Source organism: Clarias gariepinus, chromosome 10 (genome assembly GCF_024256425.1).
Source record: "Clarias gariepinus isolate MV-2021 ecotype Netherlands chromosome 10, CGAR_prim_01v2, whole genome shotgun sequence".
Classification (NCBI taxonomy): Eukaryota; Metazoa; Chordata; class Actinopteri; order Siluriformes; family Clariidae; genus Clarias; species Clarias gariepinus.
The window spans coordinates 3745090-3759116 of NC_071109.1; positions in this window are offsets into that span (position 1 = coordinate 3745090).

Consider the following 14027-nt stretch of genomic DNA (forward strand, 5'->3'; position numbering starts at 1 on the left):
CGAAAAGGAAAAAAAAAAACAGGACAAACAAAAGGGGGATGTCTTTCTCTAATGGTTTTCGTGTGTTCACACAGACCAGAGACCCATCTGACCGTCTAAACATGACTAAAAAGTGACTATCGCGTAAAAGGCGTCCTTTAAGGAGTGACATGATTAAAAAATCCAGACGCATGACCCTAAACCCACGGTACTGTATATTATTTTCACGCCTTGACAAATGACTCATCCGCTTAAGACAGACAGAACAAGGTCTGCGCCGGGAAGCTGCTTTGTGTTGGTGTTTCCGTCTCCAAATGTTAAAATAATAAGAGGAGCGCCGTGATGTGAATCTGCACGCGCTCTCCGGAGGTGAGAACAATATCACACAATCTGACATTTTAATCCATGCAAACAAATCACCTGAGTGGATCTCTTCTGCCCTGTGCAGCTCCAAATATCACTCACTTTCTCTCTCTCTCTCTCACACACACACACACACACACTTAGAGCTTACAGCTTACACACAATCTGAAATGAAGATTGGGGAGAAAATAACGACCTATTCGACCTCATACTTTATTATCTTCTCCATCACATCGAGCTTGCTGGAAAAAAAAAACAAAAAAAACTTGCATTCCTCAGCACATGGTCACACACAAACACACACCCTTACACACCTACACATCGACACACACACACTGAGACAAGCTGTCTGTTCTACACTCAGTGAGATGAATGTGTGTCATCTGTCAATACGGAGAATCTGCTCTCAACGGAGAGACTCTGACATTATAGAGATGAACATTTCCGTGTGTGTGTGTGTGTGTGTGTGTGTGTGTGTGTGTGTGTGTGTGTGGCTCGGGAGATACATAGCCAAATTGAATTGCTCTTTAAATGTCACTTCCAGACGTTGCTGTAAAATATAAACTCAATATAGAAGATCGAGTCTTATAGAAAAAAAAAAAAAAGGTTTGGGCTTCATTAGTGAAAAGACACACACACACACACACACACACACACACACACACAGACACACACACAAAGATTTATAACCGATGTCAAGTTGAGATTGAACAATACTGACAGGTCTTAGAGGACTGCCCCGTGCTTGAGTGTGTGTGTGTGTGTGTGTGTGTGTGTGTGTGTGTAATTATAACCAACTCTCTAATTACACACGTTACTTTTTCCAGACTTGATGAAATTCCCTATAACGGATATCACAAGACGGACTTACGTAAAACGTGATTGTAATCCGTCACACAAACCTCACACTGCTCGGTCCGGTGTGTAAGTTTGCTGTTTATATGCCGCAATCATCGAGCGCATGGCTGTAACAACGAAACACGAGTCCCGTAATGAAGAAAACAATCACACCCACGTGTCCTCTTGGACATCCCGTTCTAGATTCAATGCTTTTTTTTTACCGTTCGTAATAATTTCCGCTCATGTTTTCCACTGGATTTTGGAGCAGATCTGTTGGGATCTTGTGTGTTCATTCTGCCGCAGCAGCGTTAGTAAGCTCAGGCGCTAAAGTCGGGCTGTTGGAGAGGCTCCAGTTCCAGTTCATCAATCAAGTTCTTCCACTCCAACCTTGGTTTTATGCAGGTTACACGATCTGAGAATATTTGTTTTTGTTTTCATTTAAAAGTCGACACTTTAGGCTTTCTGTGGATATATTGCTCATGACTGTGTGTCAAGTATTCGCTGAGTTTCAGTTCATTTTATTGATGCATTTCAGGAAGATATTCATGGACACTGAGACGGCTGAAAGCACACGCTGTGTATTTTTTTATTGTATATATTTTACAAAATCACAATGTTTTCACAAATTACGGTCGACTCTTTACAGTTTCCAATGGACTTATGTGTATGATGGAGTGTTTGAAGTTCTTTTCGCTTTTATCAGGGACAAAAAAAAAATGCAAGTGATATCCCACCCGTGGGTTTGTCGACCCCGAGGGGTTTAAACACACCGTGTCTTCATGAAGCTGGCTTTAAACACAGGTTTCGGCCTCTGAAAATGTCCTTCAGACTTTGTGGAAACAGTTACAGTAAGAACTGCATATGAGTGTGATGGGCAGATGTGCACATACTTATGATAATATAGTGTATGTAAGTCTAGTTAATTTTAATGCATTGCTTTTTTTTAATGCAAATTAATCACATGACCAAGTTTAACCCTAATGGCTTTTTATAATCGTGTGATAACGGCATGGATAATAAGACGACTGAGGAAACATCACCAGGTGTGCTGAACGGCGAAGTTTCATCCAGACGGAAAACAAAGTTGTCTGCTCAAACTACCTTCAGGGGAAACTATCTTTACAGGGATACATTGAAGGGAAAACACTGAAAAAGGCTCTGAAAGTGAGTCACATCTAACAAACGGCACTCATGTGATATGGCCGTGCTAAAAACAGAAGGAAGAATTTTGCCAAAGCCAGTGCTAGTACTGTAAATTGCGCTACCCAAGTTGAAAAGGAGATAAGGGACATGGTCACCACTAAAACTATAGGAACATACAGGGATCACAATATGATTGCCGCTGCAATACAATTCCAGAGTTTTTACTTTAACACTTGTTAAATGGTAACGTGTAAGATATTATAAATCTGCATAATCTATTTCCTGGAACACTGAAGGCCGAACGAAACACTGTAAGTCAAGCCGTTCAGCTTTAACCCAAGATGTTTGATAAAAGTATGGCATTAACCATTCTGGAATTAGAGCCATTTTCATATATACGCATCCCATTATTTTTAGGAAGGCTCATAAATAATGGAACATAGTAAATCACTTGAATGGTGGGAACATATTTAAAGAAAGCTGTCTGTGAGTGACAATCCCAGCCGAGGTGGCTCGAAACCCTATGTAGTGAACTTTCAGCGAGTGGAACACCTGATCCTTGAAATTCGATAGATAACTTGTCACCAACTTGCAGAAGAAAGAGATGCTGTCTGTGTGAACTGTAAAGAACAGTACAGGACTCTCATAACTCTGTTCTGCACAGTCAAAAAGTCCTAGTTTGACTTGAACGTCTTGTTAGCTGAAGCTAACATACTGTAGCAAGAGAACAACAATCTGGCAAGAGAAGGAGAACCGAGCGAGTGATCGCTGTCCTCCATCCTCCATCATAATTGTAAAAAGCAAATTTAATGAATGATAGTTGAAGTTTTTCTGCAGAACCTTATAACCCCGATAGTGATAATGGGAACACAACAAACATGACCGAATTCTATCGGGAAATCACACAACTGGCAAAGCCGTGTCACACGCACATCTCTAATTTACACCTAATTTGGTGGCATATTTACACAAAGTGAGACCATCTGGAAAATGAAGGTTGTGAGAGATTAAACTCAAACAACTAAGTTTATTATTCTTAATAAAGGACTTTACAGTTCCAGATGTGCACAGCTGCTGAACCTGTATAAACTCCTGATTTTTTTTCTTAGAAAACTTTCTCACATTTCCTCAGCTGCTTTTTCTTGAATGAGTGGACTGTTGAGTTTTCTGCTGACTTCAGCTCATATCTGGAAAGTTTGACACTTTGTGTGTGTGTGTGTGTGTGTGTGTGTGAGAGAGAGAGAGAGAGAGAGAGAGAGAGAGAGAGAGAGAGAGAGATTTTCCCCCTAATGTGTCACACAGGCTGCCAGCTCTGGTCTGTATTAATCAAACACACCAGCTCGGTCATGCTCCATCACTCTGCAGGAGACCATCGATAAACGTCTGCTGCTCTCCTTTAGTAATGATCAGCAGCTCTGCGCTCCTCTTCCTGCCAGCAGCCCACCACTTCCTGTCTGTACTGAAGGCTGGAGATTGCATCTTTCCATCTGTTTGTGTTTGTGTGTGTGTGTGTGTGTGTGTTTGTGTGTGTGTGTGTTTTAATCTTACTTGTTTTTCTAGCCCTACCGTGTTTTGATCAAATATAATAAAGTTTATCGTTTATCCTTGTAAACAACCATAATTAGAAAATCTAAACTAAGCAAATTAAAACTGAAAGTTAACCTAACAAGTTAAAGCTAAATAAATAAGCGTTATATTTTCCAACATGTGAAAGTTCATCTAATTAGCGAAAGTCAATCTAGTAAATAAAAGCTAACCTAGATAAACTTAAAGATAAATATTTAAGCTGCTATATTTAACTTCCTGCTGAAAATTCTGGTTAGTGCTGGTTTAGCTGGTGAACCAGCATAACTGATTGAAGACCAGAATATCTACACTGATGAAACCTTACCATCAGCATTAGTCTTGCTACTGTAGGTAGTGATGGGTTGGTGCTGGTTTAGCTGGTGAACCAGCGTAAATGTGCTGATATGTTCACCAGCAAGGTACTTTTACTGGGCCACCAGCAAGGTTTTGGTAATTAAAATTGTTTACCATTTTAGGTCATTATCTTGTATTTTAATAGCTAGTACTGAAAATAGTGTGCAATGTAAATACCTGGACCGTGTAGTGTTATCTTTAAATTCATTTATATAGAAGAGACAAAAATAATCCATTTACTAAAAACATGTAAATACAGTATTATTTTCCATTTATTAAATAGCTGCTAACCTTTTATATATATATATATATATATATATATATATATATATATATATATATATATATATATATTTATATATATAATGCACTGACAATAAATGCATATTTTAAGTAATCAATGAAATCACTTAAAACAGCAAAAAACAGCATAGACCAGCAGAGCTGGTGACCAGTTTGACCAGGAATTATACCAGCATATATTTTGTTTTTCGGTGCTGGTATGCTGCGGACCAGCATCAGTTACTGTAGGGACCAGCACACCAGCACCAAAACACAACATATGCTGGTATAATTCCTGGTCAAGCTGGTCATCAGATATAGGGGAGAGTGAGGTAAGATGAGCCAGTGGGTAAGTTGACCCACCCCTTGTATCTAGGTAACTGTGTACATGTTTTGTCATGTGACCATAAATCCAGGAAGCACCCATCATTTCCATCCTGCTATATTAAAGAGGAGCACATTGGAGAAGGGGTAAGTCTGTATTACACAAAAAATGTTTTTTTGCTTGTCAAAGTAAAATTTCTGCATATCAGGTAAATTGACTGTAATATAAAAAAAAATGTATCTGTGTCTAAAATGATATATTATACCTGTTGGTGGCTTTCTAATATATAATATCATCTGAATAAGTTTTCTAAAGATTAGCCTAAATTTCTAAGCTAGCCCGTTTTTTTCAAAATGGTGGCTATGGGGCAAAGTGATCCAAAGGCTATGGGGTAAATTGATCCAATAGTCTGTGCTGTCAATGCGACTGGTAACGCAGTCCCTCCGATGTTTATCTTCCCACGGGTTAGATACGAAGACCACTTCATTGCAGGAGCACCTCCGGGATCAATTGGTACCACTACAAGATCAGGCTGGATCAGTGAAGATGTCTTTGTTGTGTTCCTTGAACATCTGGTTCAGCAGACCAAGTGCTCCCCTGACCTGCCACTGCTGCTAATCATGGATAACCATGAAGCCCACATTTCACTGAAGGCTTTGGACCTAGCAAAAACAAGTGGTATTGTAATGCCCACAATTCCACCCCAAACTTCCCATCGCCTTCAGCCTCTGGATAAGTGTGTGTATGGTCCATTTAAAACCTATTACAACAGAGCTCTTGATGGCTGGATGAGGTCCAACCCAGGCAAAACTGCCAGCATATACCAAATTGCTGGTTGTGTGAATGATGCTTCCATGTCAGCAATGACACCACGAAATATCTCATCGGGATTTAGAGAAACTGGGATTTTCCCTTACAACAGAGATATCTTCTCTGATGCAGAGTTTGAGCCATCCATGATGTCAGACAGGCCCAACCTGGAGCAGCAGCCTGCCGCTGAAGGTGTTGCACCTGTGGTTTCAGCCTCTCTTTTTGCTGAGCTACCTTCACCACGCCCTGCACATGCATGTGGTTCACAAAGTGACCCCAACCATGCTGGATATGTGTCCCCCACTGATATTCTACCCTTACCCAAAACTCAGCAGCCCAGGAAACAAACAAATTCGAAAACGAAAGCGTTCGAAGACACGAATCCTGACTGATACACCTGAAAAGCAGGCAATTGAGAGAGCCCATGAAGAAAGGAAAAATAAACTGAAAGGCAAAACAGAAATAACCCACAAAAAGCAAGGAATGCGGAAGAGGAAACAAACCCAGACAAAAATTGCAGTGGAAAGCAGCTCTGAGGAGAGTGATGTCCCCATCCCATTTGAAGACACTTCTGAGTATGAGAGTTCCAGCGATGAAAGAAGTGAACCAGATGTCTCAGATCTGGTAGTTGGTGACTTTGTCATCGTAAGATTTGCATCCAAATCCAGGAGCCACCATTACATTGACCTGATTGACAGCTTTGCAGACAACGAAGTGAGTGCCAGATTTCTCAGAAGAATCCGAGGGATCACTGGCAGTAAGAAACCCACCTTTGTGTTCAAGGAAAATGATGAGGCATCTTTCCCACGCAATGATGTGCTGAAGAAGCTACCTCAACCTCAACAGGCTGGAGGAACTGCAAGGAGGGAGCAACAGTTCATATTCCCCTGCAACCTTGATAGTTGGAATATTGAATAGTTCTTTTGAATAGATGGTTTTGAACTGGTGGTTTGTTTAGAAACTAACTGGTGGTTTGTTCTCACAGGTTTAAAACTGTTAAAATGGTTTGTTTTCACAATATGATCAGTTTTACATTTTAAAAACTACATGGTCAGTTTGCCCCAAGATGGCTCAGTTTACCCACTGACTAGGTTCAATTTACCCCTAATCTGGGGCAAGTTGAACCACAGGAGCATTTTTTTTTTTATAGGTCATTATTTTGGATAGCTTCATCAGACATAGATTCTGATCATTACATTTGAAAGAAGACATCCTGAAATAAAGGAATATGTTATCATTCTATTTCTGTGTCATTTTTTCTCACATCCAGGGCAACATAAGTAAAAAGTGGCTCATCTTACCTCACTCTCCCCTACTGGTCTATGCTGTTTTTTTTTTTTTTCAGCAGGGCTTAAATCACAGTTGTAAAAGTATCTAAGGAATGGAAGCAAATCTCATAATTAACAGGTAACCTGATGACACCCCTAGCTAAAATTAGGGAATACAGGCAAGTATAAAGAGTTTAAGTTCATTTAGCAAGACAACGAAAATCTAGAAAAGTAAAGCAAGTTCCAGGTAAATTAAACTAAACAGCTAATGTGACTTGTAAGCTAATCTACTGAAAAAAAAAAATAGATTTACTAAAAATTAACTTGTTGGCTAAAAACTAACCTAGCAAAAACAACACACAATCTGATTCAACCAAGTTTCACGTTGTAAGGGTTAACCCCTAGAGGGCGCCAAAGCGCCCACAGACTGTTTTTCGTTGTGTTGATTTATGTTTGTAGTTTTGTTTGAGTTGGGCTTCAAGTCCCAGACTGCACCTCGGTCGGGTGACGCAAGCGTTTACCTGAACCAAGGAAAAGTAATTAAGTTAAAGTACATTAAAACGTCAAACGTGCTCCACAGAAAGAGCAAGACTTTTGTTTGGGTTTAAAGCCTAATAAAACCTTTCTTTAACCGCCAGCTCGCCTCCTGCAATTATGCCAAAACAAACACCCCGATTGAGGAACCGTGACACACGTAAATCAACTAGAACTTCTAATGTGGCATTTACGCTTATCTACAGTACTAATAACGACCTAAAATTAGGTAGTGCAAACTAAAAATGAACTTACTGACTGTAAGCTGTAAAATGACCTGATGCTAAATCATTGTGAGGAAAGGCTAATGAAATGAGCGAAAGGTTTATCTATGGAGTAAAAGTAAATGTAGTAAGGGGACAAGTAAACTAGCAAAACCAAATCGAGTCAATGACAGCTATTCTGACAAGAAAGCTAACAATGTTTTTTGTTTTTTCTCTTTGTTAAAAAGGCAAGCTAATGGGTGGATGTTTGTTAAGGACGTGAGAGTGAATTTAGTATGGAAGTAAGCAATGTTACAAAGTGACAGAATAAAAAAAAGAAAGTGCAAACTTAAACTTAAAATTAATTCAAATAATAATAATAATAATAATAATAATAATAACTTACTGACTGAAAGCTAGCCCAGTCAGTGAATGAATGGTAAGCTAGCATCTGATTGTTTACTCAGGGAAGGAAAGCAGATCTAGTGAAGTAACCTACCTAGTAAAAGCTCGCTTATAATTATCTAGTGATTAAAAGCTTTTCTAACGTGTGCACATTTTCCCTAGTGAATCAGTTAGCAAGCCACCGTTATCTTGCTATTATTGCTAATATTTCAGTAGAAAGTCCTGGGTAAGGATAAGAGAAGCTTAGCATGAAAACTATTTGACTTCTGCAATAACGTAAGTGAGCAAAGACGGCTAAACACGAGAGCTGTAAGAGGCTGGGCGCTTTAAGACGATCACTTTTACATGGAAATTTTTGAACTCAGCACTGCTGCCAGTTCCACAGCCTAAGTGCTGAGACAATTGTGAGATTGTATTGAGGTCTTAAAGTTAACTGTACCATTTAACTGCAGTGAAGAAATTCAATTAACACAGACAGAGAGAGAGAGAGAGAGAGAGGAAGTGCTAATAGATATTCATTCCAACAGATAAACAGACAATTATCACTGGTTTAAATGACACGGTTATGACCTTAGTTATAACTATTAGCACTGCTTTGACCCAGTCTCAGTAAACACATTCATGAAAAGAGAAAATTAGACTCTTCAAGCTCAGGATCCAGGATTTGTACATTTGCTACAGCACACAGTATTCACCATAAATGATTATAAAAGCATTTCATACTGTAGCTGTGTTACCAGGTTAAAACAAAATGTTACAAACATTACACTGACAGTTTCACCAAGAAACAAAAAAGGGCACAATTTAGCATTTTTAAAACCAAACTTAACTATAAAGAAAGTCGACTTCATAAGTTATGATTTTAAGGAAGAAAAACATATATCATGTTCGACTGTGGGATGAAAGGTCTTCAAAAGATTATTTGATCAGCACAGGTGAGAACAAAGACAGAAGATAGTAAAAGATCCAGGAGGAATTTTTGGTTGTTGACCATGAGTTACAATGAGTTTGAAGAAATTATTTCAAAGCAATATTGACCAGTTAAGCACATGGCCCCTAACACAATGTTGCAAAAATGACTTCAAAGGCAAAATTAATACCAGTGTTTACCAGTGGACCCCTAGGGGGCATGCTACTAAATGCATGTATATAACAACGAGCTCCATGAGCACCAGTATACAGCAGACTAATTTGGAAGCTAAGATGCACCTCAGAGTAAGGTTTCCAAAAGAAAATAAAACAGAGAGAGGTAAATTATAACACCAAGAGGTGTATGACATGAGACACACACTCTGTTTGGGGGAAGCTATTGTGTATGTTTGAAATTTTAAACCCTTTTAGAAACTTAATATACCATGGATGTTCTCGGACAGTGTGCAAATAAATGTTAATTGATGTAAATGGTCCAAATAAATGTGATAATTTTATTTTTTTTGAGATTGTACTTCCAATGTTGTGTGTTTGGGTCGTTTAGTCTGAGTTTTCTGAGCATCATTTTGTTGAATTAGTCATTTTAACTATCACAAACATTAACACAACTATATACCACATTCATCCAACATTAAGGTTCTTGCTGGGGGACATTTTATTTATTTATTTATTTATCTATCTAACTTCAAGTGCTGCTACGACATAAATAGGTCACTGACAAGTTTAGGACACTTTTCTATCGGAGACGCTGACGTGTGCATGTAGACGTAAAATCCCATTAACGTGAGCAGGGCACATGTATGATCCGGTGTGCAGAGATAACCAGGTGACACGTGCGCCCGTGTACTCACCTTCAGGCCAGCAAAATGCCACAGTGACATGAATCACGGTGCAGGATATGGAGTGTGAGTAATGTCACTCACCAGGGCTGTCAATCAAACATCGCTCACACACAAAGGGCTTTTAGAGATGCGCTCACGTACAGTACAGTGCTGAGGAGACGGAAATTATGGATTGGTCACTGTGCAGCTCTCTTATGACTGATTATTTGTGCTAAAACCGTACATGTTGATTTCAGAAGGTTTATGGTTATAACAGTACATGATACATGCACAAACACTTCTTAGCCCTGTAGCTGGTTTCTGTGGTCTAATGAGCTGCCTTCAGCTAGAAAAATTACATAAACTGCAAAACGCATCTGTTTGGTTCCAGCTACAGTTCCTGAAATATATCTGCATGTTTATCTGCTCTGCTGCAGTGTTTTTCAAAAAAAGTTCTTACCAAGTATTCAATTCAGTCCATTGAAATTCTTGCTAAGGTCTGCATCCTGGGCCCAGGCCACTAGTCCATGCATTATCCGAATTTAGGCATCGTACAGATAATCAAACTTACATTTCGTGGAAGGTGGAAAAAAAGAGTAGAAATATGGTGAGTTTAATAAGAGGAAGTGCGTGGGCTTGCAGCGGAGCGCGGCCTGATTGGACTCTCAATGAACTCATTAGCTGGCCGAGGCACTGACGCCCTTACCGAGTGCCAGGGGGTCCAGTCATCCTCTCAGCCTCTCACTCTACCCACACACTCCACTTTAATGCAGTCTCGTCTTCCCTTCACCGAGATGTTTCTGAAACTTTCATGCATCCATTGTCTAAGAGTGCTAAATGTGCTCACTTCTCACCTCTTCTCACTGCATACTGAACTGTCATCCAGACTCAGGGCTTTTCTTATCGCGCCTAATACCGATGATACTCGGTCGGTTCTGCCTGTCCTTGCCTTCCGAAAACGCCTCCGTCTCAGCTCACCTTATGGATATCTCAGCCTGGATGAGGGCTCACCACCTCCAGCAGAACCTTTTAAAGCCGGAGGGGCTTGTCAACCTAGAATAGTCTGGGCTGTCGAATGCTGAAGAGAGATTCTCACAGGATTGAGTTCTCAAATGTAAAACTGCCAGTATTGAGAGCTCCATGCTGTACTATGCTTAGAAACCAGACTCCAAGCTGAGACTACATGTTCTGGTATGATTCACCCAAAAAATCATGTAGCCTATCAGCTAACACACAAGACCTACTCTACTTATCATTAACTGCTTCAATGAAATAAAGAAAATAAATGTAAAAAAAAAAGAAAAAGCTATAAAACCATAAAGCTAAGACACTCCACACTCACTCATTGTCTGTACCAGTTTATTCTGTATACAGAGGCCTGGAGCCTATCCCAGGGCACAAGGCGGGGTGCACCCTGGGGAGGGGTGCCAATCCATAACATTCTTTTATACACTACTGGCAATTTGGGAACACCAATTAGCCCAATCTGCATGTTTTTGGACTGTGGGAGGAAACTGGAATATCCAGAGGAATAGAGAATCTGAGCTTCCCTGATCATGTCTTGTTTTTCTTTTTGATCTGGATAAAACAGTCTTTTGAAACTTGAAAACATTGGATGTTCTTTGTTTGTACCTCGAAAGAATGTGTAACGGAACCATACAAAATTACCATAGATTCTACAAGAACTCTTTTAGAACCTCTTTAGAAATATAAGGTAATCTCTTACTTAGCCAAATAACACTTGAAAAACCTATGGAGTCCATAAGCTACTGCACCGAGCTAGCTGGTAATTAATTTTTTCACTTCATGTGAGTTGGCTTGTAATTACATTATTTTATCATTCACGTATTTTAATGAATATGTAGTTTGTAGTTTGTTTCTTTGCTAGTCAACACATCTGAGGCTTCATGATTAGCATTGTGTAGCATTATGACGAGGCTGGTAATTGTTGTTTCTTGTGGACCTGTGCTGTTTATATACTGTATATAAACGCTGTATAACGCTTGTCAGGCTAATCACTGTAGTTAAAGTTTGGATTTTAATTTACATATTACAGTACATGCTAACGGTTGTGTATGTACACTCAGTAGCATTACCTGCGATCCTCGCTACTTCCTTTAATGTTTATTTATTTATTTATTTTTATGTAAAGCCACTTATGTATAAACATATAACAGCAACAAATTGTGTGTCAAATCACACAATTCAACAATTTTTGGTTGATAAACAACATTGGTCTAACGTTCACTGTTGATGATGATGATGATGATGAGAGAACGTTGAACAAATGTCCCCCTAATACAATGTTGCATAAATGACTTTAAAAGAAGATTTTAATCCCAAACCGATGATGTGCGCAGAACTGTCAGAGACCCTTACTGACAGAGAAGCACTCTATTCAGGGGTTTGTTATAAATCCTGCCACCAGGAAACAATTAAAGAACTACAAAAGCATTTTTTGGAAGATCTTTAATAATTCATGAGACGGTTCTTGGCTTTCTAAAAGGTTATCATGTATGTCATTTTAAAATTTCTAACCTGAGAACATTTCACGGTAGAGTTCTTTATGGAGAGATTACTCAAAAACTAAAGAGAAATTTAGATTCAACCTACACAAGCATACATGCTTTAATAAAGTTTATTTATTTATTTATTTATTAAGACTTTGTAAGTTATTCAAAGCCTTCTTGTACAAACCCTCTGCTTATAGCTCTATATAGAGCCTTCACAGATTTCCCCAGAGAACCATGGAACTATGTGGGATTTCAGATTTAACGAATACAGGTATGCACTCTCATATAAAAAGGTTTCTTTAAAGATTCTCTAAATAATAAAGTGTTCTTGGTATCTATAAATCCTTTCTGAAATGTCTTTCGATCAACAACACTTCTGTAAGTATTTCTTCTCTAAAGTGAATACAGAGCGTGTAAGGGATCTAAATGTACAAGGTTGTATTTGTGTTTCTGCGTATGTTTGTGTATGTGTTGTGTGCTTTATACTTTGCCATTGTGGGTTTAGTGGGCAGTCCGGGCATTACTGCCACAAGTGTGGCTCGAGGCTGTTGTACAAACCATTACAGGGTTAGATGGTCCTAGTGATGGTGTGTCAAGGAGTACAGTATATTGTAATGTAAAGCATCCTAAAGTGGATTGATTATTTACATTTCACTTTTCATTCAGATGGGTTCCCTGCTTTTTTTTGTTTTTAGACTTCCCCCTTAATGTGACCTCATATAAGAAGAGCCCCTCCCTCGGCATGTTGCTTAGTTCTGCTGTTCTCTGGAGCTCAGCAGTAGCTCATTTGCATAGAAACTGAAATGCAATGTTTCGGATGAGGAGTGAACCAGAGGGAGTCTGAGAAATAAAAACTGGATTATCTGAGGAGCATTTCAGCTGAAGCATTAACCCACACACACACACACACACACACACACTTGGGGAGCTCTGAGACCTGTCCTAACTTGTTTAAAGAAATAGTAAAATATGGGACCTTTAATGTTCACGAATGATAGATCTGGTGGTTGATAGAAAACGATAGTTTTGGGAAATGCAGCGTAGACCTAGAGGAGTCTTCTCGTCTTCTTCCGTGGCTGTTTTGACAGTATGCTGTGGTTTGATGTCATTTCATGAACCTGTTTGACTTCAATGATATTTGTATCTGTAATGGTGTGTCTGCGGGGAAATAATGAATTAGAGGAAAAATATTACATTACAAAAAGTCTAATTGTTGTTTATGTTTTATTCAGTTTATTGTTGTTGGTGCTGATCTATTTTTCTTGTTTAGGGTGTAATGATATGCAGAGGTCACGTATACAGAAATAAAAAGAAATTCTGAATCATATTGCAATATTATGAACATAAGGAATAATTAACACACTGTCGCTGACAGTTGCACATCACAAGTGCAGCGGGATGCAGTAAGTAAACTGGAGGATATAAATAACTACAGTTTCTGTTCAGAGCAGCACGTAGTCACACACAGGGAACAGAGATATAACCGAAAATAACATCTGTGAGAACCGTACTGAGTGATAAATGGTGGTAGAATAGCAGAGCAATATTGTAAAGAAAGAGAGAGAGAGAGAGAGGGATGAAGTCTATATGAATGGCTGAATGAGTGTGTTCTAAGTTCAAGTACACACTACTACTATTGCACACCAAGAGAAAGAGATGTCATCAGAAGTCGGGCATCTGAGACCAAACCA